The sequence below is a fragment of the Dasypus novemcinctus genome, chromosome 31 (genome assembly GCF_030445035.2).
Source record: "Dasypus novemcinctus isolate mDasNov1 chromosome 31, mDasNov1.1.hap2, whole genome shotgun sequence".
Classification (NCBI taxonomy): domain Eukaryota; kingdom Metazoa; phylum Chordata; class Mammalia; order Cingulata; family Dasypodidae; genus Dasypus; species Dasypus novemcinctus.
The window spans coordinates 12,065,415-12,093,385 of NC_080703.1; positions in this window are offsets into that span (position 1 = coordinate 12,065,415).

Below are 27,971 nucleotides of genomic sequence, written 5' to 3' on the forward strand. Positions count from 1 at the left end.
GCAGGGAGGGGCAAGAGAGCTCACAGAAGGCAGAAGTGACACTGGGCTTGGACTCGGTAGTGAATAGGGACTGTGGATAGGTTTCTGAGGCATAGCATGATCCAGAATGGGGCTCAGGCCCAAAGCCATGAACTGCTCTAAGAACTGTAAGTGAGACCACTTCACAGGTTTCCAAGAGATGTGAGAATCCTTTTGGCCTGGCCCCCAGGTGAGCGGCAATTCACTTGGGTATATGAAGGCATCCCAATCAATTGCAGCTCTCTCCTGGTCAATCTTTCATTTGCTTTTATTTGTCCCATTCCTTCTCTGCAAAGAAGCATAAAATTTAAAAGTGAACTTGGGCCTCTAGAACTCATAGAGTTTCAATAACCTATGCTAAAGTTTAAAAAACCTTAAAAATTAAAGATAAACAGATCTAAAAAGTTACAGCATGATGGGGTCATGCGATGGTTAATCACCGTCCAGTTGGTGCTGAGTCATTGGATGATGCAAGCCCTGGCCTGCCAGTGTGAGGGCATTCTGTAGGTGGCTTTAGACCATTAGGCAGTTGGTTGCAGCTATGGCTGATTATATCCACAAACAAGGGCGACTGCCTTCAGCAAGGAGGGGAGTCCCATTACCCCAGCAGCTGGAGGTCTTAAAGCAACACCGAGGCTCTCAGCAGTCGCGCACACATAAGAATGGAAGCTCCTTGAGGGCAAAGTCACAGCTATCTTACTCAGGTACTCCCAGAGCCCAGAACAATGCCTAGCACATAATAAGAGCTCAATAAATATTTGTTGGTTAAATAAGAGGGATATTTAAAGAAGTATCAAATATGATTCCTGTCCTCAAAGACACAATCAATACTAGAAGTACACAACAAACCAGAGCAGCGTGTGTGAAGAAAATCAGCATTCCAGCCCTCAGAGGAGGTCAGGGTTTTAGGTTGTGGGGAAAGAAGAGACCTGAGTGGGGTGCTGCTGAGTGGACAGAATTTAGTCATGAGGAGATGCTGTCTGGAGGGAGAGGGGGCACCTGGGCAAAGGAGCAAGGTGAGAGAGAATGGATTGGGTTAGGTGGGAGGGAAGAGACCACCAGCTTGGAGCCAGGCAACAAGGTGCAGCCTCAGGGGGTCCCAAAAGTCAAAGCAGAGGAGGTTCTACTGTATCGTGTGAGCAGGAAAGAAAAAAGGTTTCTGATCACAGGCTGGCATGCTGAGGGTTTTCAGAAGATTAATCTGGGATGTGCAAGATGAACTGGACAAGAGTAAGCCAGAGAGGAAACCAGGGAGCAGACTAGCACCAATACCTTAGAGAACTTGGGAAACTCATCTACATTCTAGTCACTCATCATCATAATGCCTTATTAAGTAACTTACAAAGGAAACAATAAGGTCTTAGGTATTAGGGAGTGATGAAGATTATGGTTTTAGTGAGTCATCTTGTCTATTCTTACACTTACATCAGGAGGAAATTAAAACAGATATTCCAATAATTTAATAAGATTCTCAGTCCACTGGGCTAGCAGACTACTTAGGACCCTGGAAAAAGCAAGTATGAATTAGGGATTACTTTGGGGGGTGGAGGGAATGGACCCATACCTGGACAACTTGATAACCAAATAAATGTAGTTGCCTTTGTTTAACAGCCTCTTTTCCTAGTAAATTTTTGCTGTTAAAACAAACTCTTTTGGGGCCATTGATGCATAGTGCTACTCTGAAAAAAAAATCAAAGAGAAGTGAACTTAGTTTTATAACCATCCAAAATATTATTTTTCTGGCCAAAGTTTACTCAAGATTTGGCTTTTCCTAATGGCCAGTACTCTCACATGAATCATGAATGTGTTACTCTTTAGTCTACTGAAAAAGTACTTGGCTTAATTAATGATGCTGTTAATAAAATATTACAAGGAATTTCCAAAAAACATATCCTGAAATGTACTTTTAATTTCTGGAATCATCTATTTTTCTCACCTTTTTAAGAAAATGATCCTTTTCTATTCACTTCAACAGGCCTTGTAACATAAAAACAACAGCAGTTTCTCTACCTTTGGGCCCATCTTCATAAACTGTAAAAGGTAATATAAATCCTTCTTTATCTAATTTAATTTCAATATCTGGTGAGATAAGAAAAAAGGTCTTCATGTGATACCCTCACAAACGTTATCTTCCTTTACTTCTTTGTTCTATTTTGATTTATTCCAAACTGTATTTATCAATAGGACAGAAGGCTGCAAAGAAATGACCACAACCAAATGAGGGTGAGGATGTTCACTCACTCAGCTTCAAGAACAAGCCTGTCAGCCTGAAATTAAGGAGGCTTCCTGGGCTAAAGCAAGGAGTAGGTCCTCAAATTAACAGGGGAGCAGTAGGAACCACATACTTCCTCCTTCTCCTTACAAATCGCAGCACACTTTGAATTCTGACAGTGAAGAAAATGTCCTAAGTTCAGCAAAATTAGACAACTAAGCAGCTCAACACATCCATCTCTTCCAGTGCCTCCTGACAGCTAATGCAGCCCATATCTGTGGCACCCCACAACTGCAACATCTGGCCAAGGGGCATAGCTAGAATTCCCTTCCCAGCCCTCTGGTGTATGCCATTCCTTCTGTAGAAAGGGCCATGAGACAGGTGAGGTGGAACATGTGACCATTTGAAACCTATTAGAGATGGTTCTCTTTGAGATGACTTTTTTTTTAAAATTTATTTAATTCCCCTCCCCTCCCCTGGTTGTCTGTTCTCTGTGTCCATTTGCTGCATCTTGTTTCTTTGTCAGCTTCTGTTGTCAGCGGCATGGGAAGTGTGGGCAGTGCCATTCCTCGGCAGGCTGCTCCCTCCTTCGCGCTGGGTGGCTCTCCTTATGGGCGCACTCCTTGCGCGAGGGGCTCCCCCACGCGGGGGACACCCTTGCCTGGCACGACACTCCTTGCGTGCATCAGCACTGCGCATGGGCCAGCTCCACACGGGTCAAGGAGGCCCGGGGCTTGAACTGCGGACCTCCCATGTGGTAGACGGACGCCCTAACCACTGGGCCAAAGTCCGTTTCCCAAGATGACTTTTTAATTGATGAAAGGAAGGACTTGGACTCAAAGTCAGCATAGTCCAGCAGCTATTTCTGGGAGGATTTGTGTGCTTATATCTGTGCTAATGTGGTAGCCACCAGCTATGGGAGGCTTTGGAACGCTTGAAATGTGATATATGATTAGGGAAATGAATTATAAACTTTACTTATGTTTAATTTAAATTTAAGTCGCCATCTGCACTAGTGGCTACTATACTGGACAGTGCAGGCCTAGACTATAAGAGCGGCTAAACAGACATGAGCACTTACTGTGTTATTCCCTCATGTATTCCTTCTTACCATAGGTGTTTGAGGTCAAATTTTACAGATGAGGAAGCAAACCGAAAAAAGTTAAAAAGGGTAAATACTCTGTGCAAAGGCATTCTGCTAATCTGTGGCAAGCTGGATTCAAATATAGTCTATATACTATATTCTACCATCTACACTCTAGAGCCATATGCAGGGCAGGGAAGTTTCCATTTTGCATTCTGTGGCTACTAAGCTCCATGTGTCTCCCAAAGAGATAACAACCCACAAGGTTCTGTAAATAAATCCCCTGGTACTTACCTATTGTATACCAATAGGGTATTAACATTTTGGAAGCAAAGTAGGATCTTGCACCTAAAAGGTCGATCAATTCAATTACCTCAGATTTATGAGAGTGAAAATCCACAGGGGTCTCCAGGGAATGGTATGGAGTAAATAAAGGTTTCATTTGATATTTAGGAAGGAGTTTGGGATTCTAAAAATCATATATTCAAGCATGAGAGAGAAAAATAAGGTACAAAACCAGAGAATAAAGTGAAGGTAGTGAGTTACCTATGTATAAACGTTTGATACAAAATTCCTTTAACAAATGGTATTTTTCTAGACTTAGGACTGATATCTTTCTTAACACAGCAATGAAAAATATTCTTGTTATAGTTAAAATCTAATAGCTCAAAATATCTTTAAAATGTGTTTTGAAAGTAGTCACTGTAAAAAAGAACAATAGACATCATGACAATGCTGTCAAATTCAAGAAACATCTCTGAAACTCTCAGAATTGCTTTAAGGACCTGAAGGACACTCAGTTAAAATTTTTAATCCAAGAAGAAATGATAAAACTGACATCTCAATTCAATAAATAAAGGATTGCAATGAAACAACTAGTGCTGGAAAATTGCCTATCTGTCTAGTAAAGAAGAGTTAAACTCCTACCAAACATCAGACTATGGGTATATATCCTTTTACTGAGTTTTGCTTTATTCCATTTTGCAGATATTGTGGTTTTTTTTTTCTAAATAAACTGAGGGTTTGTGGCAATCCTGTGTCAAGCAAGTCTATCAGTTCCAGTTTTCCAACAATATGTACTCACTTCATCTGTGTCACATTTTAATTGGGGTATATACATTTAAAAATAAAAATAATGCTTTTGCATACTTAAAAGACTGTAGCATACATGCACTGGGAAAGCAAAACATGCATGTAACTCACTTTATTATGGTGGTCTGGAACTGAACCTGCCAAATCTCTGAGGTATACCTATATAATAAATCACAGGTGGATTAAAGATCCAATGGGGAAAAATTAGTAAAATACTTGCACTAACATATATTTTGTGAAATAATCTTATGCATGATGGGAATATCAGGAACCATTAAAAGACAGGTAGATTTGGTCACACAAAACTTAAAAACACAACACAATAGAAAGATGAATTAGGGAGCAGGACGGCAATTCCTAGGAAATACAAATGGCCAATAAGCATATGACAAAATGTTCAACTTCATTATTGCTCACTCAAATGCAATTTAAATACATGAGAAGTCACCCTTTTCCACTGAACTGAGTGGCAAAAGCTAACAGAACAAAAATACTGTGCAGTGGCAGTGGGGGTGACACAGCCACCTTCACTCTCTGCTGGGGAGGTGTGACATCTACCATTCAGAGTCACTATTTATTGACATTACACCAGTGGTCCCACTCTTAACATTCTAGTCTGCAGCTTAAAGGAACATGGGCCCCAGTAGAATGACATGCAAGAGTGTTTACTCTAGCACTGCGGATAGATGCCAAAGGTGGAAAGAACCTGAAAGATCATAAGCTGGGGAACTAGTAAGTCCCATAAAATACTGCACCACTTTGAGAAAGAACGTATTTGATCCACACACATTGGCCTTGAGGAAGGTCTATGTATACTGGACATAATGGTAAATTGTATGATATACTGGACATAAAGAGAAAAGAAAATTGGTTTATATATTTGTGTACATTTGGCATAGAAAGCACAGTTACAAATTTGTTATTGCAGGGAAGGGAGATGGTTGGGGTTAACTAATTTTAGTGTTTATCTTTATAAGCCTTGGCATTGTTAAATTTTTTTAAAAGAGTAATGAATTTCCTTATATTTACTTTATGCCAAGAATATGATCCTGAGTCAAGTCTGAAGGACAAAGCAGAAGGTGATGAAGTCTGGTGAGACTATTTCCAATCACACAAAAAAAGGTGTGCTGTGAAATTTATGAGAGTGAATCTTTATAGCACAGATACCACCTAAACTAAAGTCTACCAGAGAAGAGTGAAATTTCTGACTTGGTTTAAAAATGCACTCAGAAATAATTATTATTTGTAGAGTTCAGAGATTCAGACTTCTTTTTTTTTTTTTAAAGATTTATTTTTATTCATTTAATTCCCCTCCCCTCCCCCAGTTGTCTGTTTTCTGTGTCTTTTTGCTGCCTCTTGTTTCTCTGTCCGCTTCTGGTGTAGTCAGCGGCATGGGAAGTGTGGGCGGCGCCATTCCTCGGCAGGCTGCTCCCTCCTTGGCGCTGGGCGGCTCTCCTTATGGGTGCACTCCTTGCGCGTGGGGCTCCCCTACGCGGGGGACACCCCTGTGTGGCACGGCACTCCTTGTGCGCATCAGCACTGCGTGTGGGCCAGCTAAACACGGGTCAAGGAGGCCCGGGATTGAACCACGGACCTCCCATGTGGTAGACGGATGCCCCAACCACTGGGCCAAAGTCCGTTTCAACAGACTTCTTAATCAAATGGCTATTGTGCATGCTAAACCCTTTAAAACCCTTGAAGTGAATCAAGGAATACTAAGACTCATACACTGTCAACACTTGAAACCGTCTAGAAATCTCATACAGCAGGAACTGGTCCTATAGGACAAGACAGAAATGGGGTCAATTTATCAAAGAGAAGGCCAGCTGTTCCACCTAGCTCCAAGTAAATGAAAGTTTTCCCTTTTAATAAAGTTATGGAGACAGGTCAAAAGAGAAGGGCCTTAGTTTTCAGAAGGGGCACAAGCAAACTGTTCTCCCTCAGTGAAATAATGCCATACACTTTTTGTTTTTACCTTATAGAAAGGATATTCTAGGACTGAGGATAAGTACAATTGTGTCAGTTGTGCTAGCCTCAGTCTGTCCAGACATGATTCTTCACCTGAAATGAAAAGCATCCCAATCAGTTATGCTTCAATTTTCCTACATGTAATGAAAAAAATCATGAACATCCAGCACGAATTAATTCATTCCAGAAGTGTGATGGATTTTTAAGTAACACTAGAAAATGAACTTGTTAGAACTATGCCCTCATGCTTGCTTAACCAGTGACATCTTATTTTGACTTCTACAAACCCAAGCTCCTAACTTCTGCCCCTTGTTGGGATTCAGGCAGTTACAGCAGCAGACCTCTGCTAATGGGAGCATCTCGATGATCCCCCACAGGAGCATGAATGGCCTGTTGAGGTGCTGATGTCTTCCACCTATAGGAAGCATATCCACCAGCCCATCAAGCCACTGAACCACCACCATGGCAGCACCAATCACATGAGGGCTGACTTCTACAGGAAGAAGGAAATCCCCAGCATCAAGGCTCCCGGCTTTGGGTACTTTTCTCCAGCCTGAGGGTCACCCCAGCCCCCAAAGGCCCAGGGGCTCCTTTCATGGGGGAGGAGGGATACCTGGGGCCTTACATCCTCATTGTGCTGACATCTAGAAACCACAGAGATCCCCCCATCTGGCCTTATGGTGGGGACAATGAAAGACAAGCAGCTTCCCTAAGGGGCCTTGGTCAAGAGCCTGGCAGACACCTTTAGGATTTAGGCACATCCAGCAGGTGGATTTTTACATTAGACTATTTCAGATTAAGTGATGCTGGTGACTCATTCACTGCGGGCACCTTCAAACCTTACAAATATCCCCCCACCTTAAGTGACTGGGATTTTTGTTCATGGGTTCTCTGCATTTGTATTTGGGGAGGGGTGTGCAGTTATTTTCCTAATAGTCTCAGAAGCCACTACTGCCTGATATTATCTCTAGTGTACATAAAACAATGCTTGCATTTTACTTTCTTTAAGAGGAAATATCAGGAAAGTTACATGTTAGCACAGTTGAACTCTAGACATACTGCAATGCACTTTCTCCCCAGTGACTGAACTGCAAATAATGGAATTTTGTTAACTCAAGGACAAAAATCCCTAGGAAGGATGGATGGCCCTGGAGGCCAGCATTTTCTGTTGTCACCCTGTAAGTGAGAAGCAGCTGAGGTCATGAGGAATGCATGGGACTTGGCATTCACCAGGGTTGGGTAAAATTCTGGCTCCTCCATTTTCTAGCTCTGAGGACTAGTGTAAGTCATGTCCTGTTTGAGCCTACATTCTCCCATCTTTACAGTGGGGGATGCTAACCTCGTCTGTGTGAGTCTGGCAGGTCGACTGTAACACATACCATAGGCAGCAGGAATTCAGTAACTCAGGGTTTGGAGGCTAGACATCAAATCAAGGGATTAGCAGCCACACAGTCCTGCAGGGGGGCATCCTGCTGGTGGCTCAGCCTCTGCTCATCACATGGTCATCTGAATCCTGTGGTCTCCACTTCTGCACAGGGGTACATCTGCCTAGATCCTCTCCTTGTGAGGTCTCCAGTCCTGTAGGATGAAGGCCGTCCTGTCTCAATTTGGTTTCATCTTAAAAGGATCTTTGAGAATCTTCCAAATAGCTCCCACCCACAGCACCAGGGACCAGGATTTGAATGTGTCTTGGGGAATATGAGTCAGTCCCCATCACTAAGTCTGTGAGGGGCTTGGTGAGCTCTCAGAGTTGGTCATAAAACAGGTGGCCCTGTGGTACACCCCCTGCTCATCAATCATGGTGAGGATCCTCAACTTTGGATGGTTTTTATTTTTTATTTTTATTTTTTTTGATTTTTAATTATTTATTTATTATTTTTTTTAAATTACATTAAAAAAATGAGGTCCCATTCAACCCCACCGCCCCCACCCCCCACTCCCCCCACTCCCCCCACAGCAACACTCTCTCCCATCATCATGACACATCCATTGCACCTGGTAAGTTCATCTCTGAGCATCACTGCACCCCAGAGTCAATGGTCCACATCATAGCCCAGACTCTCTCACGTTCCATCCAGTGGGCCCTGGGGGGGATCTACAGTGTCCCGTAATTGTCCGTGAAGCACTATCCAGGACAACTCCATGTCCTGAAAACACCTTCACATCTCATCTCTTCCTCCCATTCCCCAAACCCAGCAGCCCCCATGGCTACCGTTCCCACACCCATTCCACATTTTCTCTGTGGACATTGGATTGGTTGTGTCCATTGCACACCTATGTCAAGTGAGGGCTTAGATTCCACATGGGTACTGGATGCACTCCTCCCACTTCTAGTTGTAGACACTCTAGGCTCCATGTTGTGGTGGTTGACCTTCTTCAACTCCATGTTAGCTGAGTGGAGTAAATCCAATAAATCAAAGTGTAGGAGCTGAAGTCTGTTGAGGCTCTGGGCATGGGTGTCATATTATCAGTCCAGAGATTCAAATCCCCTACATATATCTTAAACCCAGCACCAACTACAATTCCAATAAAGTAGCATGCAAGTCTTGTGAAAAGAGATCCCCTCTGAGTCCAATTCCATCACGCAGAAACACCAGCTCCAAAGAAGGGCCATCTGTCATGGCAGTGAACCCCTTCTGCCATGACCATAGAACCCGTGGGTCTCTTTATCCCTCAAAAGAACCAATACCTGGGGTTGTATCTACCTTATCTGTCTCTTAGACTCTGTTCAGTTGTACATAGGGGTATTCCTTCTGACAACCTCCAGACTCTTTTTTAGAGACTCACAGCCTTATAATCTCATTTCTCCTTTCCATTTCCCCCTTACATTAGGTCAAACCGCTTCCCGAAGTCATGTTATTATATGTAGACAGGTATATTCTGCTGTTCCGCATTGAATCTTTAATTCAAGGTCATTTTCTAGTTGCTTCTTCAGCTGGTATGTGGTAGTGATCCCTCGGTGCCAGGGAGGCTCATCCCCGGGTGTCGTGTCAACTTTGGGTGGTTTTTAAAGCAGTCTCTTTTAACCTCACTTGGAAATGTTTACTTTGGATAAAATTTGAAAAATTGTTCGAGTGTTAAGATACCATCTATATTTTTAATGAAGTGATCCCTTGGAAGAGATAATCCCTCATCTTTTGTGATTAAATTCTCCAGTTTAGTGGTTGATGGATAGGTGATTTAGTTGATTTCAACCCCGATTCCTCAATCATTGGTTTTATTGTTTTGAAGACCAGGTCATTCTCAAAGGACCCATGACATTGAATGACTGGAATTTCAAGGCTGAGTGACTTCTAAATATGTCTTTATTAATTTGAAGCCAGCTTTTTTCACAGTATGTGCCTTTTATTTTTTTCAAACAATTAACAATATTTTATTCAGAATGCCTTTGGGTTCATTATATCATATTGGTTATACCATAAAAGAAAATATATAAAGTTTGGGTTATAGGCATTTTTATAAATAATTCTTTCTTCAGTCCAGATTACCAAGAAAAACAATGCATCTGTAGGAGATGCCTTCATTTGAAAGTGACAGCAATAAATTAATTTCATACTTAAGTTATTTTCATTTAGTTTAAATTAGGTCTTTAACCTTTTAGTGCTTACTTTTAATAAGCAGGGTTTGAGATGGGCAAGATTTCAAAAGCTCTCATGTTTGTTAGACAGCTAGGGAAATTAAATGTATTTCTGTAGATGAGACGTTTTCAACTTAAATGTGTTAAGTATGCCCATTAAAGCCATATCAAACAGAAACATATTCTTAGATTAAAATAATTTGTTTCACTTAATCAGATTTCCACCATTAGTCAAAAATGATTTTTCTATTGTTAGACATATCTAGAGCAAGGGGAAGTGGAGTGGTTGCTGCCTTTAAGAATTGCACATTGAGTTTGGAAAAAGAAAAATATAGAGGATTCAAGATAAAGCCTAGTCATTTCTAAACAGATGCTTTGAAATACAGGAATTTTAAAGGATGTGGACTTAAAGTGTTTGTGTGTTTTCTAAAGATTTTATTATTTATTTATTCATTTATTTATTTAATTTATTTATATATTTCTCACCTGCTCATTGTTTATACTCACTGCCTGCTCTCTATGTCTAGTTCTTTTTTTTTTTTTAGGAGGCATTTGGAATAGAACCCAGGATCTCTCATATGGGTGGGAGGTGTTCAGCCACTTGAGCTACATCTGCTCCCTGCTTGTAGCATCTTTTGTAGTGTTTCCTCATTGTGTTGTCTCATTATGTCATTTTGTTGTGTCAGCTTTCTGCACCAACCCTTTGCATCAAATCTCTGTCTTGTTAGTTTTCTTTAAGAAACACTGGGAACTGAAGCCAGGATTTCCCAAGTGGTGCCCAACTGCTTGAGCCACATCTGCTTCCCCTAAAGTGCTTTTCATGAAAGAATACTTCCTACAAACCTTAAGGGTTTAGGAGAACTTTGAGTATGTGCATTTTTACTCACCTATAGATGTCACTGTTCATTGGCTTGACAGAAGTGAACTCCAAGGTTTCTGATTTGCATTTTTAGCTCACAGAGTTGTTTTCAGTTGCCTGAAGCTTTGGGTAGGTTTTACTCTGTCTTAGAATTCAGGGAAGAGGCAATTTTCCATTCCATTCTTGCCTCAGTCATTGGCCAACTGTGAAAATTTGGAGAAGTCCCTTATCCTCTCTGCAACTCAGTTTTGTTTTTGTAAAATACAGGGGCTGGTTTAGTGCCTGGATTCTCAGCCACAGGGTCTTAAGATTGACCTTGAATCAGAGTCTCCTGGACAACTGTTAAATAAAACAGCCTGCCCCATCCCTGGAGTTTCTGATTCAGCAGGTCTGGATCTGGGTCTGAGAATTTGCATTTCTAACAAATTCCCAGGTGATGCTGTGACTGCTGGCAGGTGGGTTGGGGGAACCCCACTCAGCCAGGCCCTTGTATGCACAGAGTTTCATCAGGTAGACTCTGATCATAATGCTGATTGCTTTTAAGGCCTATTGGTTAGAAAGACTGCTGATAAAGCCTCAGGAAAGAAAAATCTTCCCTTTGTGTTCTTTTTGCCATAAACCCCAAATTGAGATAATCTCATGGGGGTAAAAGGGAGGGATCATATTTAAGAGAATTTAGCAACCACTGGCTGTGGACATTTCCATGGGCTAGCAAAGGGGAAGGTTGTGCTACCTCAGGAAGGTCACTGTGATGTGGGTTATGGGTGGGAGGGTCTTCGTCTCTTCACAGATAACTTAAACATCTGACTTGTGGGTGTGAAATGGTAAGAGGCTGCAGTCCTGCCGTTGGTGACAATGACAATGACTCCAGTCCCAGGAAACAGTTTAACAATGCAAGGTCTATAAACTTTAAGTATTTAGGGGAAATGCAAACAAAATATGCTAAAAGCTTATCTAATATGTATGAAGTCCATGTTAAAAGCTTACCTAGAATGTGGAAGATATATATGCTAATTCAAGCCTTTTGAGAACTGAAACAAAGGGACCATTCAACGTTTCCTCTCTGTATAAAACAGATTCAAAAATATTGTTCGGGGCTCGGGATTGAAACAGAAAGCTCCAGAGTCTGGCTGGCCATCAATAAACCTTTTTTCCTTCTCAAAATCATTCCTGAGTCCTGGCCTCTCTATATGCAAATAATTGAACCTCTCTCAAATTCTACACCATTTTTGGTGACTCTGGTGGGATTGCAAATGAAGGCCAGAGACGGTAGCATTTTGCTGACCCTTCCAAATCCCCAAGTGTGGCTGAGCATGAGGGTCTCATCCTCGCTCAGGCCCAAGAGCCGGGGGGGCTTGCTCCTGCCGATCAGCCAGCAGGGGGTGCCCCGAGAGGGAGCACCGGTTCTCCAGGCGTGGGGGACGTGCGGTTGGGGAAAAACCATGGAGACCGCTTGAGCGCAAGAACAGGTCTGCTTTATTATGGAAGTACACTTAGCTATATAGGGTTGGGTAGAGGGAGGGGTGTGATGAAGGGAGGGTTGGCTAAGGGGCGGCTGTGGACAGGCTGAAGCTGATGGATAGACCTGAGGTAAGCAGTTACTGGGGAAGAGGGCAGATTGTGGGTTGGCAATATGGGCGGGACTGGCAGGAAGGATGGTGGGGGCTGGAAGGGGAGGAGGGGTGGAGAAAGGCAGCAACAATTGCTCCTTTTGTTTTTAAAAGGAAATAGAGGCAACAAGTTTTGGTGCGCACTGTGGGTGTGAATAACTCGGTGTGCGCAGCAACAAAAGACAAGGATTATGAGGAGGAGGAGGAAAAGGAGGTTATAAGGACGGGTATTGGAATAGGACGAGGGGTGGGGGGAGACCATGAGGACCGGCTGGCTGTGAGCGGATGACATAGCATCTGGCCAGGACGCATGTGCCCGCCATTAGGGTCGGCGCACGCCGGTGCCTGGCGCGCGCCAAGCCTTGCTAGCGAAACGGGCTCGTGATGTCCCCGGACCCCCCGACCGAGGGGGAGGAACAGTTGGGGAGAAGTGAGGGGAGGAATACAAGAAGCTATAGGCATGCAGTCTGGAGTAGGTGGTGCGGGCGGAAGGGGCGAGGTGGACGGCTGGGGGGGGGACTCAGCGGTGGCGAGGCATTGGTAGTGGACTTGTACAAAGGAGCTGAACACTGCATTGGCTTGATCTTTGGCAAGGTGGACTATCCTTCTGATGGTCCAGGGGCCCACAGTGAGGGCTAAGAGGATAATGATAAGGGGGCCTAGGAATGGGAGCAGGTATGGGAGGAGAGAGATAGGTAATATCTTGATCGACTGCCTGCCGGAGGGCAAGGGTGGCGATCCCCGTGCCTGCTCCAGCGAGACCTAAAAGGGTGGCGATGGGAGGGGGCTGGGGTACAGAGTAGGGGGTAAGCGAGGCTTGGGGTTGTGGGAGGTGAGGGAGGCAGTGGCGGGGGAGTTGCCGGGCAAAGGAGCGGGCGAGGTGGAGTGGGGCAGAGAAGGGGGCTGTGCCTTTGGAGGATTGAAAATCTGATTTGGGCCCACTGGGGTGGAACGTGTGGGAATTGGCTCCTTTTTTATAGTGATAATGGCATCGTAATCGTAGCCTACTGCATACAGGCAGGCTCCCCACATGCGGCCTCGTAACCAGAGGTCGGAGTTGGGGTCTTTGACTGTGAGTGTGATGGTGTTCCATCGAGTAGCATTACGCTGGAGAGTGAGGTATGGGTCTTTGTTAGGGGCGCTGGACCATCCGTGGGCGATGGTTTCGCACCCCCAGGAAGGACAGTAATAGTGCGTTGGGTCATGGCATCCTCTGGTGGAGGATGGGCGCATGTAGAAACCTGTGGCAGCGGGGTTGTGTCCCCCCCACTCATAAGACGGAAGGTTCGTGCGTCCAGTGAGGTTGGCGACATCAGTAGTGAAAGAGGGGGTGGAGGCGGTTACGTTCGAGGCGAGGAGCCATTTTTGTTGCCAGAGGGAGAGGGTCCAATTGAAGGGCTGGTGACTCGGGTTGGCAGTGGCTGAGAGAGCGAGGGAAGCCAGGACGAAGAGAACGGCTGCGAGGCTGTGTAGAGGCATCATCTGACGGTGCGGCATCTTGATGATGGCTGGTGCTGGATCCGGGTGAACGGGGCGACCTCTGGGCCGTATCCACTGTCAATGTTATCTCTCACCGAAGGCATAGGGTGCTGATCGTTCGGTGGAACTAGTGGGTCAGTGGCGGGCCGAATGCAATGCCCAGGAACCCAGAGCGGCTGCGGCTCAGACTCTGGAAAGATGCAAGCAAAGCCCCTCCCCTGTGCTAGGAGGGGAGCTGGATCTTGCCAACGATTTGTGGCAGGGTCTTTCCAATGGACAAGGGGAACTTGCGAGGGCTGCCACATGGGTCCCCAGTGCTTATGGGTAGGGGAGAATCCATTGTCATCGAAGGTCAGGAGATTGTGGTGAATGAGGCAGGCAGTTACGACGTCGGCTGGGGCCTTGTGGGGAGAAGAGGCCCTTTCTTTTTTAATAAGTAGCTTGAGCTGTTGGTGAGTGTGCTCGACGATTCCTTGCCCCTGTGGATTGTATGGAATGCCAAAATGATGCATGATGTGATACATCTGCACAAAGCTGGCGAAGGCGGCACTGCGATACACTGGTCCGTTGTCTGTTTTGAGATCCCATGGAATTCCCATGAACAAAATAGCTTGGCGAAGCACCTGGACGCAGTGTTTAGCACTTTCTCCCGCAAGAGGGACTGCATAGCACAGATGCGAAAAGGTGTCAATTGCCACATGAAGATATTTGAGGCGGCCGAATGCACTGACATGAGTGACATCTAATTGCCACCTTGAGTTCGGGCAGAGGCCGCGGGGGTTAACACCCTGAGGCTGCAAATGCCCAAGTGGCAACAATGGTGCGCAGGTCCTGCACACACGCACAAGGTGTTTGCAAGTTTCAATGGGAAGGTCTGGGAAGAGCTTCTGGATGGACCGCACAGAGAAGTGGAATTGGGAATGCAGGAGCTTGGCTTGATTAAGAAAGTCTCCAAGCCGCGGCCCGTCGGCAGGGCTTTCATGGAGGAGGACTGGGTTTACCTGGCGGCTGGACACAGAAGCATCAGCGAGGTCATTCTCTTGAGCCAGTGGTCCTGGTAGGCCAGAGTGGCTTCTGATATGAGCAATGAACCAGGGCTGCTGCCTCGGTTCAAGCAGTCGCTGTACGAAGGCGAGCACCCGATCGATGTTTGAGTCACCTGGTAGGAAAGTAGCAAGCGGGAGGCTGTGACACACCTGAAGAGTGTATAGGCTGTCAGTAAAGATGTTGAGAGGCTGGTCTGGGTGGAGATTGAGGACTGTAGCGACAGCTAGAAGCTCACCCACTTGAACAGAAGAGTCATTTGCGAACAGCAGTTGCCGTGGCTCAGGATTCTCAGGAGTGTATATGATGGCAGCAAACGCCATTTTTGAGGCATCTGTGAAGGCAGTGATAGCAGAAGGGATCGGGTTCCGTGTGGGCAATGGACGGAACGGGTTGGAAAACGCCAATTGAGACATTCCCTGCAGCAATCGGTGATGAGGATAGTGGTTGTCAAAGGAGCCGCGAAAGAGCTCTACCAGGCTCTGCATTTGGGCATTGTTCATGATGAGGGAGGTAACTTCCTTGGCATCTAAAGGCCAAACAATAGTGTGTGGTGGGATGCCATACGTTTGTATGGAGAGAAGTACTAAGTCAGTGGCCAGCGCGATCCAGGCTCTTATGAAAGGGCAGATTTTCGGGAGTTTGCTCTTTGACGTATGCAGAAAAAGGAGAGGGCCATCTTGCCACAAGAGACCTGTGGGAGTGATTGGCGTTGGCAGAACTAAAGCCAAGATTGGAAGGGTGGGGGAGAACCGCTCCAGGCGACACTGTTGCAGGGCGGCGCTGACTTGTTGGACGGCTTCTCGAGCCTCTGGAGTGATGATGATGCTGCGAGTGGTCGCCATTGGAGGGCTGTCCCTTGTCTGCAAAAGCTCGAAGAAAGGCTGCATTTGCGCTATTGTGATGGGAAGCGCCGAGCGAAGCCAATTGATTTGCCCGCAGAGCTGTTGGAGCTCAGGTAATGTCATCCTCGGAGAGAGGTGGATTTTTGGGCTTGTGGGCTGGATAAACCGATGAAAATGAAAGCCTAGGAATTGAAAAGGAGGCTGGAGGTTTATTTTGTTAGACTGCACAGTAAGCCCGAGGCTGGAGAGGTTTGTTATTATTGCCGAGAGCAGATCATTGAGGAGCGCACTGGAGCTCGCTGCTAAAAGGAGGTCATCCATGTAGTGGAGGATGTATGTGTGCTCCGATTGAACTTGGAGCGCAGCGGCTCAACAGCATGGTTGACATACAGTTGGCACATAGTCGGGCTGTTGCGCATGCCTTGAGGCAATACTCGCCATTGAAATCGCTGAGCTGCGCCTTGGTTGTTGATGCGTGGAACCGTGAATGCGAATCGTGGACAGTACCGGGGGTGAAGAGGAATAGAGAAAAAGCAGTCCTTGATGTCAATGGATGCCGCATGAAAATGCTGGGGGACTGCAGTGGGGTGCGGGCATCCTGGTTGAGGTGATCCCATTGGCTTAATATGTTTGTTGATCTCATGGAGGTCGTGAAGAAGGCGGTATTTGCTGGTGTTCTTTTTGCTAATGACAAAGACCGGTGAATTGTAGGGACTAGTGGACGGCTCTATATGCCCTGCTTGTAGCTGCTCTTTGACGAGGGCAGAGAGAGCCTGCAATTTGTGAGCTGGCAAGGGCCACTGCTCGACCCAGATGGGCTCCTCTGTGTCCCATTCCAGAGGGATAGGGTCAGGTTTTGAGATGGGAGCAGTGGCCCCTAGAAGGGGGGGGGCAGCGCAGCTGAGAAGGCTTCTGTAGTGATTAGGGCCTTTAGCTGGCTGAGGACATCTCTCCCCCATAAGATGGTCTGGACTGATGAGAGGACGAGTGGACGAATTTGGCCTTCGTGGCCTTCTCAGTCGCTCCAATGTAGAGGCTGGGATGTTTTCCAGGAGGCAGCAGCTCCTGTGGCGCTGATGACTTGAGGGCCAGTTTCGAGGGGCCAGTGATTGAATGCGGCGATTTCGAAGGGAACACAGGAGACTTCAGCGCCAGAATCCAGAAGCCCATCAAGCCATTGCCCATTAATCTTAAGTTCTAATGAGGGTTTCTGGCGGCGTGTGATGGCATTGTCCACATTATGGCTTGGGAATTTTTCTGGGGGCCTCTTGGGGGTGGGGCTGAGGCCTGCCCCGCTGGAAGTTTAAAGGCTGCTGGGAACCTTGGGCGGAACAGCAGTCGCGGGCCCAGTGATAACCTTTCCCACAACGCGGACACGGCGTAGAAGGGCCCCTTGGCCGTCGCATCGGCGGGTCTGAGCGAGGCACTGGGCCTGGCTGGGAGCACTCGCGGATGAAGTGGCCGGGCTGGCCGCACCGAAAGCAGACGGAAGTGGGGCTGGATGAAACAGCCATGGCAGAGGCAAAGGCAGCGGTGAGTGTTTTGACTTGTGGGTCGACGTCACGGCAAGCAAGGACCCATTCGTGCAGAGCTTTGTTGCATATGGGAAGGATTACGGCCCGGAACGGTGCAAGGCACCCGTCAATGACTAACTCTTTGGCTAACGCAAATTGGGCATCCTCGCTGGAAATTTTCCGCTGACAAGCTTCCAGTACATGGGCGACAAATGCTGGGAAGGTCTCATTGGAGTCCTGAAGCAGCTGCATGAACTTGGTGGGCTGCTTGGTGGAAACTAGAGAGAATGACCGCTGGACGAGAACCTTTACCCGGTGCCAAAACCCTGGGTCAATTTCGAGATAAGAACGAGGGTTTGCATAATTGTTGGTGCCCGTGTATGCATCGGAGGGATCGAGGACGCCAGCCTGGGCATTCTCCACGATTTGCCGGTCAACAGCCGCTTGGTAATGGGCGCGCCATTCGATAAATTGACCGGGCATCAGGATGGCATGGGCTAATGCAATCCAGTCATATGGGAGAACGAGTTGGGTCCCTAACTCCTAAAGTAGTTGCTGCGCATAAGGGCTGCCAATTCCATCTTCCTTTACAGCTTTGCGGAGGTTCCTGACCTCTTCCGCTGTAAAGGTTAGCCAAGTTTGGGGTCGCTGCAGCATGGGCTGCGGATTCAGCGGATATAGCTGGGGGGTTTGAGAAGACGTGGCACCGGGGACTGATGGAGCACCAAGGCAGGTGAAGGGCTATTGCCGTACGGCGGCGGCAAGGGATAAGCGGAACACAGGTGAGAAAATGGCGGCTTAGTGGCTTCCGGCCAACAACAAAATGGCGGCGGGACCCTTCCGGGCACCGGCAAAGATGGTGGAGCAGCGACATCTGGCAGCGGACAAGATGGCGCAAGGGGCGTTTCCGGTTTAGCGGAAGATGGCAACCATGTAGTTTCCGGGCCCGAACCAGATGCTGACTGGGCAGGAAGAGGCGGGTAGAGGCGGGAGGAGGACACCGGCAAAGAAGAAGCCGGATGCGCGCCATCTTCAGCAGAAGTGGGGGAAGAAGGCGGAAGTCCGCCATATTGGGGAGCGGCAGGAGTGGTTTCTGTCTGCTGCGGGGAGCTTGGGCGGGGAGGTTCGCGCTTGAGCGGCAGCAAGTTGGTTAGACAGAGAGTCAGTGTCGGCGGGCTCATCGGGATCACAGTCTAGAGGCCGTTTGGGAGAAGCTTCATATACGGCCTCGGTCGGAGCGCCAAGGAGACAGGCGCGAATGGCAACGAGAATGGGTAAGAGGCCTGTTGGGAAGGTGCGTTTCTCATGCTCCATGGCAGAGGTGACTTGATCTATGAGTCGCGAGTATGTGTCCGGGCTCCAGAGTTGGCAGGTGGCGAGCCACGGATTAAAAGGGAGCAAGAGATCCCAGTACTTTTGGAGCTGCCGCAAGGAGACGCGGACTCCATTGGCATCGAGCAGTGCAGCGAGGGCCCTGACTTGCGGCGCCTGACGCAATGACAAAGAGGCGCCCATGACGGGATAGGGACGGGATGACGGCGAGGGGTCCCTTGGGGCTCGTCCGGGTGAGGGGTCCCTACCTAGAGAGGAGGACGATCACAGCAGCAGCAGCAGCAGAGAGGGGCCGGGGGAGGAGCTGCCAGGTTGGGCGCCAGTTGTAGCTGAGCGAGAGGGTTTCGTCCTCGCTCAGGCCCAAGAGTCGGGGGGGCTTGCTCCTGCCGATCAGCCGGCGGGGGGTGCCCCAAGAGGGAGCACCGGTTCTCCAGGCGTGGGGGATGCGCGGTTGGGGAAAAACCACGGAGACCGCTTGAGCGCAGGAACAGGTCTGCTTTATTACGGAAGTACACTTAGCTATATAGGGTTGGGTAGAGGGAGGGGTGTGATGAAGGGAGGGTTGGCTAAGGGGCAGCTGTGGACAGGCTGAAGCTGATGGATAGACCTGAGGTAAGCAGTTACTGGGGAAGAGGGCAGATTGTGGGTTGGCAATATGGGCGGGACTGGCGGGAAGGACGGCGGGGGCTGGAAGGGGAGGAGGGGTGGAGAAAGGTGGCAACAGGGTGTGGCTATGTTCTAATAAAACTTTATCAAAACTGGCTGGGGGCCAGATTTGGCCCACGGGTTTAGTGTGCCGACAGTGTCATATAGAAAGGCGTGCTTATGGCTCATTCTTGATTTCCCTCCAAGGGGCAGAGCCCCAGTCACTTCCTACCTCCAGGCCCCTCTCCGGCCCTTGTTCAGTCAGCCCTGGAAGGTGGGACTGCTTATCAGACTGGCAAATTCAAAAAGGAGACACTGAGTCTTCAGGCTCACTCTGCCCTTCTCCGTCTTGGGCCTGGCCCACAGGGGGCAGGGGTTCTGCTCTGCTCTTCACCACATTTGAGATTCAGAAGCTACAAGCCCCACTGTGCAGTCCTCAGCGGTACTTTCCACCAGTGACACCCTATCAAGGAGCAATCTACAATCCACCTTAGGGTGCTATGGAAAGGGACTCCTCAAAGGTACAAACAAACCGGTGTAGCATGAACTCCCTTTGTTATTCTGAAAATCCAGATGAATTTTATATTCTCTCGATAAAGAAGCATTGAACAACTTCAGACACCAAGAGTTCTGGCTTTTTCACTATTATCATATGATGGCCATCAACTCACTGGCAGTATCATAGGTACCGTGGACTCAAAATGTAAACCCCACTTAATAAGTGAAACTATTTACAGCTGTTCAAAACCTATTGCTTACAGGAAGAAAATAAACGAAGTGTGTGTTGGCAGAAGGTCGGGAACCCTTCCGTTCCACCCCTCTCCTGTTTCAATGGCCAGCAGAGACAGGTACCTTGTCAGATGGTCCCAGAAGTCCCCTTCCTTCCTTCCTCCATCCAGTCCTTCCACATGCTAGAAGCCAGGCAGAGGGGTACCTCGGATTCAAGAGACATCCCGGGGGGCAGGCTGAGGGCCATGGTTGCTTCAACTGGAAACTATGCTTCTATGTGTGAAGTGAAGCTCATGAGACTCAAGAGGCCTCCCACTAGTACTCCAGCGAGAGTACTAGGGGACTCAGAACTAAGGGGACTCAGAACTGACCAGAACTGGGGACTCACCTGGGCACCACTGATATTGGGTGGCTAGGAGAAGAGGAAGGAGGCATTTTTTGGGATTATTTTACACACCATTAACTTCCCTTCCAAGGGAATCTGTGTTCCACGTTATGGGTTGAGCTGTGTACGCCAAAAAGATACCTTGAAATCCTAATCCCAGGTACCTGGGAACATGAACTATTTGCAAAAACATTATTGCAAGCAGAATCATTTAAACTGAATGAGGCCGACTGCAGTGGATGGACCTTTAGTCCAGGATGGCTGGTGTCTTTAGAAGGGGGGTGTGGGCACAGATAGAAGGGGAGGGCGCCATGGGAAGAGAGACAGAGCAGGCCATAGGGTGAATGAGGAGGCACTGAAAACCCAAGGCTTGCTGGCCAAGGGACAGGTGCCCCAGCGGCCAGGACTGACCCACCAGCACGGCCCATGCACTTGAAGCTTCAGTCTGCAGGGCTGAGAGAGCGGTTCCTGGTGTTTTTAGCCACCTAGTTCGTGGCACTTGTGACAGCAGCCTGAGAAAAGTGAGGTGTCCCTCTTCTGGCAGTCCCATCCCTCCAGGAGGCCTGAGGGATAGCCCAGGTGCCCAGCTGTCCTCCAGGCTGAGAGTCTCCAACCAAGGCTTTTATCTAATCAGATGCCCTGAGGAACGCCCTGGGGGCAGACAGAAACAATGTTGAAAAGAAAGGAATGGGTGACCTGGACAACTCTGAACACCCTTCTCTTCCTTCCTTCCACCCTCTCTTGGGTGCTTCGTCTGCTTAGACCCCAGAGCTCTTCCCACCACGCACACCTTCCCAGAGGGGCCGGGCCAGACGGTGCAGACCTATTCCTGGTTGCTGGTGGGTGGGAAGGCGGCCCGAGGGTTCCCGTGGTGGCCCAGGACCGTCCATTAGCCTGGCTGCTTATTCACAGCCCCGGGAACCACCGCACATACTGCTCAGGCGGATGCATCCTGCATGCTCCCTTTCTAGACTCTTCGAGCACCCCCGCATTGCCGCGGGGCCCCTCCAGCTCTGGGGGGAAGGGGTGCCTCTGTGTCTCTTAGTACTAGAAGCTCTGCTCTTTCGGGTCCAGGTGCCCGTCCCAGCGAACCCTCCAAGCAGCCCCTGCCCCCTCCACCCCGGGCGCCCCATGGAGTCTTCCTGGTGAGCACTCCCTCCTTGCCCCCCACCCCCCCACCGTCACTTGACCTCCCCGGTAGCCCTTTCCCACTATGATGTCCTGCTCCCACCCCCACAGAAGCATCCCCCACCCTGCCCGGGCCCCGCCCCCACGCCCTGCCTGGCCCCCAGACCCCTTCCACGCGGTGCCGCTGGGTGTCCAGTCCCCGCTCCGGGTGACACAGCACCGCCCCAGCCCCTCCCTGGCAGGGGACCCCTGCCCCCAGCCCCGCCTCACCCCCGCTGCTCGATGCCGCCCCTCCCGTCTCACCCTGGCCTGGCGGGAGAAGTAGCTGCGCTCCTCGGGGTCCAGGCGCCGCGGCGGGAAGTAGCTGAAGGCGGACAGCGCCGAGATGGGCTGCGGCCGGGGCTTGCCCCGCAGCGTGGCGGCGGCGATCTCCTCGTCCCCCAGGCCGCCCCGATCCAGCTTCTCCGCCCAGGCCAGGTCGGTCCCACCCGGCCGGGGGCCCCGCCCGAGTTCGCCTGCCTGGCTGCCCGTCGCCCGCATTCGGCAGTTGCCGGGAAACCGCAGCCTCACGTCACAAAGCTGGGCGTGGAGCGCAGGGCTGGGGCGCAGGGCCGAGGGCGCAGCCGGGATGGGGATGGGACCGTGCCCTCCCGTCTCCCTGCGGGTCCCTGGAACGCCCACTTGGGACGGGAGGAGCCGCGTCTGCTGGACTGGCGGCCTGCGCCGGCTTGCCCTTGCCCTTGCCCTTGAGCTCGGGGAGGGTCCCACGTGGGCTGACTGGAAGAAGTGCAGGCTACCCGCGCGCTGCATCTGAAACCCTCCAGGAGCCGCGGAACAGTAGTGGAAGAAACAGGTGGAATTCATTGCCATCGTATATTAACTCTGTGTCCGCAGCAGCATCATGTCAACGTGCAACGAATCAGTTTTCAGCGCCTCGGTCACCAGGAGGGGTCACCGCTCACGGTACTGGCAGGTGCGGCATGAATCGAATCCAGCCAAGTAATATCTGGGAAAACTGAGCTGTTCCGCAGCGCTCTGCTGTTTCTTGAGCCAAATGCTGGTTCAAGAGGTGCGTTCCTTTTGTCGAAAATTCACTTAATTCTAAAGCCTCGAAAGTGTGTGTGTGTATCAGTAAAAAGGAAAAGGGGAACAAAACTGGCCTTGGGAATACTTTAACCAAGGCGGCTCTAGGAAGACTGGCTTGAAACATAAATGATAATGAGGAGCCAGACTTGTGAAATCTGGGGAACAGTGGGTCATTCCAGACAGAGGGAAGAGCATCTGTGGTGGCCCTGAGGCCGAGCCCATTGATGTGCAGGCGGCAGAAAGGGAGGAGAAGGGGTAGGCAGCAGAGAGTGCAGGTGGACAGGCAGGGGAGGGGTAGCTCTCAGGCCAGGACCAAAGAGCACCCCTCTCAAGGGGCTTCTTGCCTGCAGGTCCTTGATTCAGGCAGAGGTTTTAGAGATTTTTCAGTACCATGTCCTTGATGCTAATTAACAAAAACAGTAACCACACATTCACAGTGGCACCCCTAGAAGTAGAGGACCCTAGAAGTATGGTACCCCTAGAAGTACAGCACACTAGCAGAAGGGAACCCTAGAATTATGGCACCCCTAGAAGTATGACCCAGCAAGCCAGTCTGTGCTTCTCCTACCCTTCCTTACATGTACCCTTACCAAAAGCTGTGTCAATAAAATTTGACTGGAAAAGAAAGCACCCTAGCACCTCTATGAGAAGCGACTATAGCACCTGCCATTGACTAAGCTTTCCCTTCACTGTTTGCCAGGTGCTGCCCTAAGCAATTCCATGGCATGTTTCATTGACTATCCTACAATATTTAGACTACACTTGTTTGAAATTTTGGGGATATTTCAGCCTCCAGAGGTGCTCAGTTCACCAATGAGCCAAAATCCCTTCTGGATTTGTGGCCCAAGCCCTTGTGGTGTGGAGTATTTTTGGAGGGAACTGACTGCCCTTCTTCCACAGGAGTATCTCAACTACACTGATTTCTGCTCCTCCCTAGTTTTCCTTCCATCTGACAAGCATTCCCCAAGTTCCTTATGCACCAGCTTACGAAGGTTTGGAAGGCAGCAACTTTAGGACCACACACTCCACAGGCACCTCTCCCAGCAGCACCATCCCTCTGCTTCCAGGCCTGGCTCAGGCAAAGTGCTTCTTCACTGGGAGGAAGGTAAGCAGTGCAAGAGAAACTGCTCCCCTTTTGCTCAGCCGGAACTGTCACTGTACCGTTCTGCAGCTACTGCTCTGCCCAGCAATTACAGGATCCAGGGACCATCCAGAGTTTCAAGGGTGGCCAATAAATCTACTAAGTTTTGCTGCCCCCTACTGACCGGAGAATACCTCCATTGCTTAAGAGGTGATGCTCACAAGTACAGCTCTTTTTAATCATTTTCCTTTCTCTGCTTTAATTTTGAAGACTAATAGCAAGAAGATGCTGTGTTCAAAATTATCTTCAAATGCATGGCTCCAATACTTCCAACAGGGACACTGGGAAATGTTTTGCTAATCTCTAACCATTTATGTGAATGTCACCTCAAATTCTTCAGGGTCATCATCAGAGACCAGTGCTAGGCAGTGAATACTAAAATGGTTTTGAATCTTGGTTTCACTTGCTACTAGATGTCATCTGCTTTCTCTAACACCACTACAGATTTGGTGGGCAGAGTATATGAGGAAGTCAGATGTGTGAAGTGTGCAGGGGGAGGCCAGATGAGGCAAGGGCTCCATGGAGGAGGGAACTGAAAGAGCAATGCAGGAAAAGGCCATGATGGATGAGGACCTGAGTGGAGAGGGTGGAGGAATGTTCTAGGCTGCACGTTTTCTTGACATTATTCACCACCACATTAACAATGTGCATGGCAATGTAGTCAGGTCTCCCCTCTTTAAACTCTAAACTCAGGGTTTACTTTCATACCAAGGGTGAGCTGAGAAACAAGGAGGATGGACTAGAGTTGTGGGTTGGTGGGGGAGGGCTGCAAGGTGGGGCAGAGAAGGACAAGAGAGCTCACAGAAGACAGAAGTGACACTGGGCTTGGTCTCGGTAGCAAAGAGGGACTGTGGAAGGGTTTCTGAGGCATAGAATGATCCAGAACAGGGCTCAGGCCCAAAGCCATGAACTGCATGAACTGTAAGTAAGTACTGCTAAGAACTGTAAATGAGACCACTTCACATGTTTCCAAGATGTGAGAGTCCTTTCAGCCTGGCCCCCAGGTGAGTGGCAATACACTTGGGCATATGAACACATCCGTATCGATTGCATCTCTCTCCCGGTCAATCTTTAATTTGATTCTATATGTCTCATTCCTTCTCTGCAAAGAATCATAAAATTTTAAAGGGAACTTAGAGCTCTAGAACTCATAGAGTTTCAATAACCTATGCTAAAGATAAAAAAAAAAACTTTAAAAAGTAAAGATAAAGAGATCTAAAAAGTTACATGTGATGGTTAATCACCATCCAGTTGGTGCCGAGTCATTGGATGATGCAAGCCCTGGCCTGCCACTGTGAGGACATTCTGTCGGTGACTTTAGATTATTAGGCAGTTGGTTGCATCTAAGGCTGGTTACATCCACAAACAAGGGTGACTGCCTTCAGCAAGGAGGGGAGTCCCATCACCCCAGCAGCTGGAGGTCTTAAAGCAACACCAAGTCTCTCAGCAGTCACAACTCCTTTCTCTACTTCTCCAGCTTCTCCCGAGGAAGTCATCTCCTGTGCTGTTTCCAATGCATGGCCTGCCCTAGGAAATCTGAACTTGCCTATCCCCAGGGTAACTAAGCCAATTCTACTAACAAATCCCTTCCTATTTACATATGGCCCCATATCCTATTGGCTGTTTCTTCAGAGAACCCTAATACTGGTAGAAATGCAGACATTACTAGCTAATATGTCCTGTGATTACTTTGTGGTGGGCCTTTTTCTAAATGTTTTTATGTGTATTAACTCATTTCATCCTTATTTTCTGATTAGCCATTTGGAAATGAGGCCCAAGGTCATACAATTTGCAAGAGAGGTTGAAATCAACCCCACGTGCCTGACTCCTGAACACAGATTCTCAGTCCTCTGCTGCATCGCTGCTCAGACTAGGTTCAAGTCTCATCTTCACCCATGGTTCTGTACCCAAGGCATGCATTGACCATCTCTGAGCTTTGGAGAGGGAACACTGCCCAAGTCCAAGGCCCCTGGAAGTCATACAGGCCTGTGTTCAAGTGCTTAGCATGGAGCTCGGCACAGAGCAGGTGAAAAGTAAATGGCAGCTACTTCCCCTGTTCAAGGTCCCAGAAATAGCCGGAGGTAGAAACCCAGTCTCCTAACTCTGCAGCCCTTTCCACACCTGCCTGCCTTGTCTCACTCTCCCCTTAAGCTTTAACCTGAGCATAATGGGCATCTATACTTCACTAAATACAATGTAATTCACTCATGATTTACATTTTAGAAGATTTCCCCCACAATCAAACCTGCCCCCTCACAACCCTCCCTAAATTTACTTTACTTCATTGTACATTTAAAAGAAAAGCTCCTGAATACATATATATTTAAGATTTTATTTTAATTGACCCCCCCAGTTGTTTGCACTTGCTGTCTGCTCATCTTCTTTTTAGGAGGCACTGGGAACAGAACCTGGGGCCTCCCATGTGGGAGGGAGGCACCTAATTACTCAAACCACCTCTGCTTCATTTGATATGTCTCATTGTGTTTCTTCACTGTGTCTCTTAGTTACATCACTCACTGCATCATCTGGTTGCATCAGCTCACTGTGTCACCTTGTTGCATCTGCTCACCAAGTAGGCTCGTCCTGCAAGGTGCAGCCTGCAGGGGACACAAAAGTGAGCAGAGGAGGTTCTACTGTATCCTGTGAGTAGGAAAGAGACAAGGTTTTTGATCACAGGCTGGCATGCTCAGGGTTTTCAGAAGATTAGTCTGGGGTGTCCAAGATGAACTGGACAAGAGAAAGCTAGAGAGGAAACCGGGGAGCAGACTAGCACCAATACCTTAGAGAACTTGGGAAACTCATCTACATTCTAGTCACTCATCATCATAATGCCTTATTAAGTAACTTACAAAGGAAACAATAAAGTCTTAGGCATTAGGGAGTGATGAAGATATTGGTTTAAGTGAGTCATCTTGTCCATTCTTTCCCTTATACCAGGGGGAAATTAAAACAGATATTCCAATAATTTAATAACTCTAAAAACAGAGTTGAGCATAGCTTATGAAGAATATAGGCATGTTCTGCTTTTGGAAAACTGAAGGTAAGAAAATTCCATATTTCAAAACAGAAGCCATGGATTTATAAAAAATATCCAGTACCCAGAAAAGCCTAATTAACAAAGTGGGTATTAAATTAGAGATATGAGTTTCTTAGTTCACTGGGCTAACAGACTACTTAGGACCCTGGAACAAGCAAGTTTGAATTAGGGATTACTTTGGGGGTGGGGGAAATGGAACCATACCTGGACAACTTGATAATCAAGTAACTGGAAGTGCCATTGTTTAATAGCCACTTTTCCTAGTAAATGTTTGCTGTTAAAATCTTTTGGGGCCATTAATGAGTAGTGCTACTCTGAAAAAAAATAGAAAAATAAACAAATTTTTTATAACAATCCAAAACATTCTTAATATTTTTTGGCCAAAGTTTACTCAAGATTTGGCTTTTCCTAATGGCCAATACTTTCACATCAATCACAAATCTGTTACTCTTTAGTCTACTGAAAAAGTACTTGGCTTTATTAATGATGCTATTTATAAAATATTATAAGGAATTTCAAAAAGAAATATCCTGAGAAGTAGTTTTAATTTCTGAAATCATCTATTTTTCTCACCCTTTCAAGAAAATAATCCTTGCCTATTCACTTCAACAGGCCTTGTAACGTAAAAACCACAACAGTTTCTTTACCTTTTGTTTACATCTTCATCAACTGTAAAAGGTAATACAAATCCTTCTTTATCTAATTTAATTTCAATATCTGGTGAGAGAAGGAAAAAATTCTTCATGTGATACCCTCACAAACACTATCTTCCTTTACTTCTTTGTTCTGTTTTGATTTCTTCCAAACTGTATTTACCAATAGGACAGAAGGCTGCAAAGTAATGACCACAACCAAATGAGGGTGTTCACTCCCTCAGCTTCAAGAACAAGCCTGTCAGCCTGCAATTAAGGAGGCTTCCTGGGCTAAAGCAAGGAGTAGGTCCTCAAATTAACAGGGGAGCAGTAGGAACCACACACTTTCTCCTTCTCCTTACAAATGGTGGCACACTCTCAATTCAGACAGTGAAAAAAATCCTCTAAGCTCAGCAAAGTTAGACACCTAAGCAGCTCAACACATCCATCTCTTCCATGTCTCCTGACAGCTAATGAAGCCCATGACCGCGGCACCCCATGACTGCAACATGTGGCCAAGGGAAGTGGCTGGAGTTCCCTTCCCAGCCCTCTGG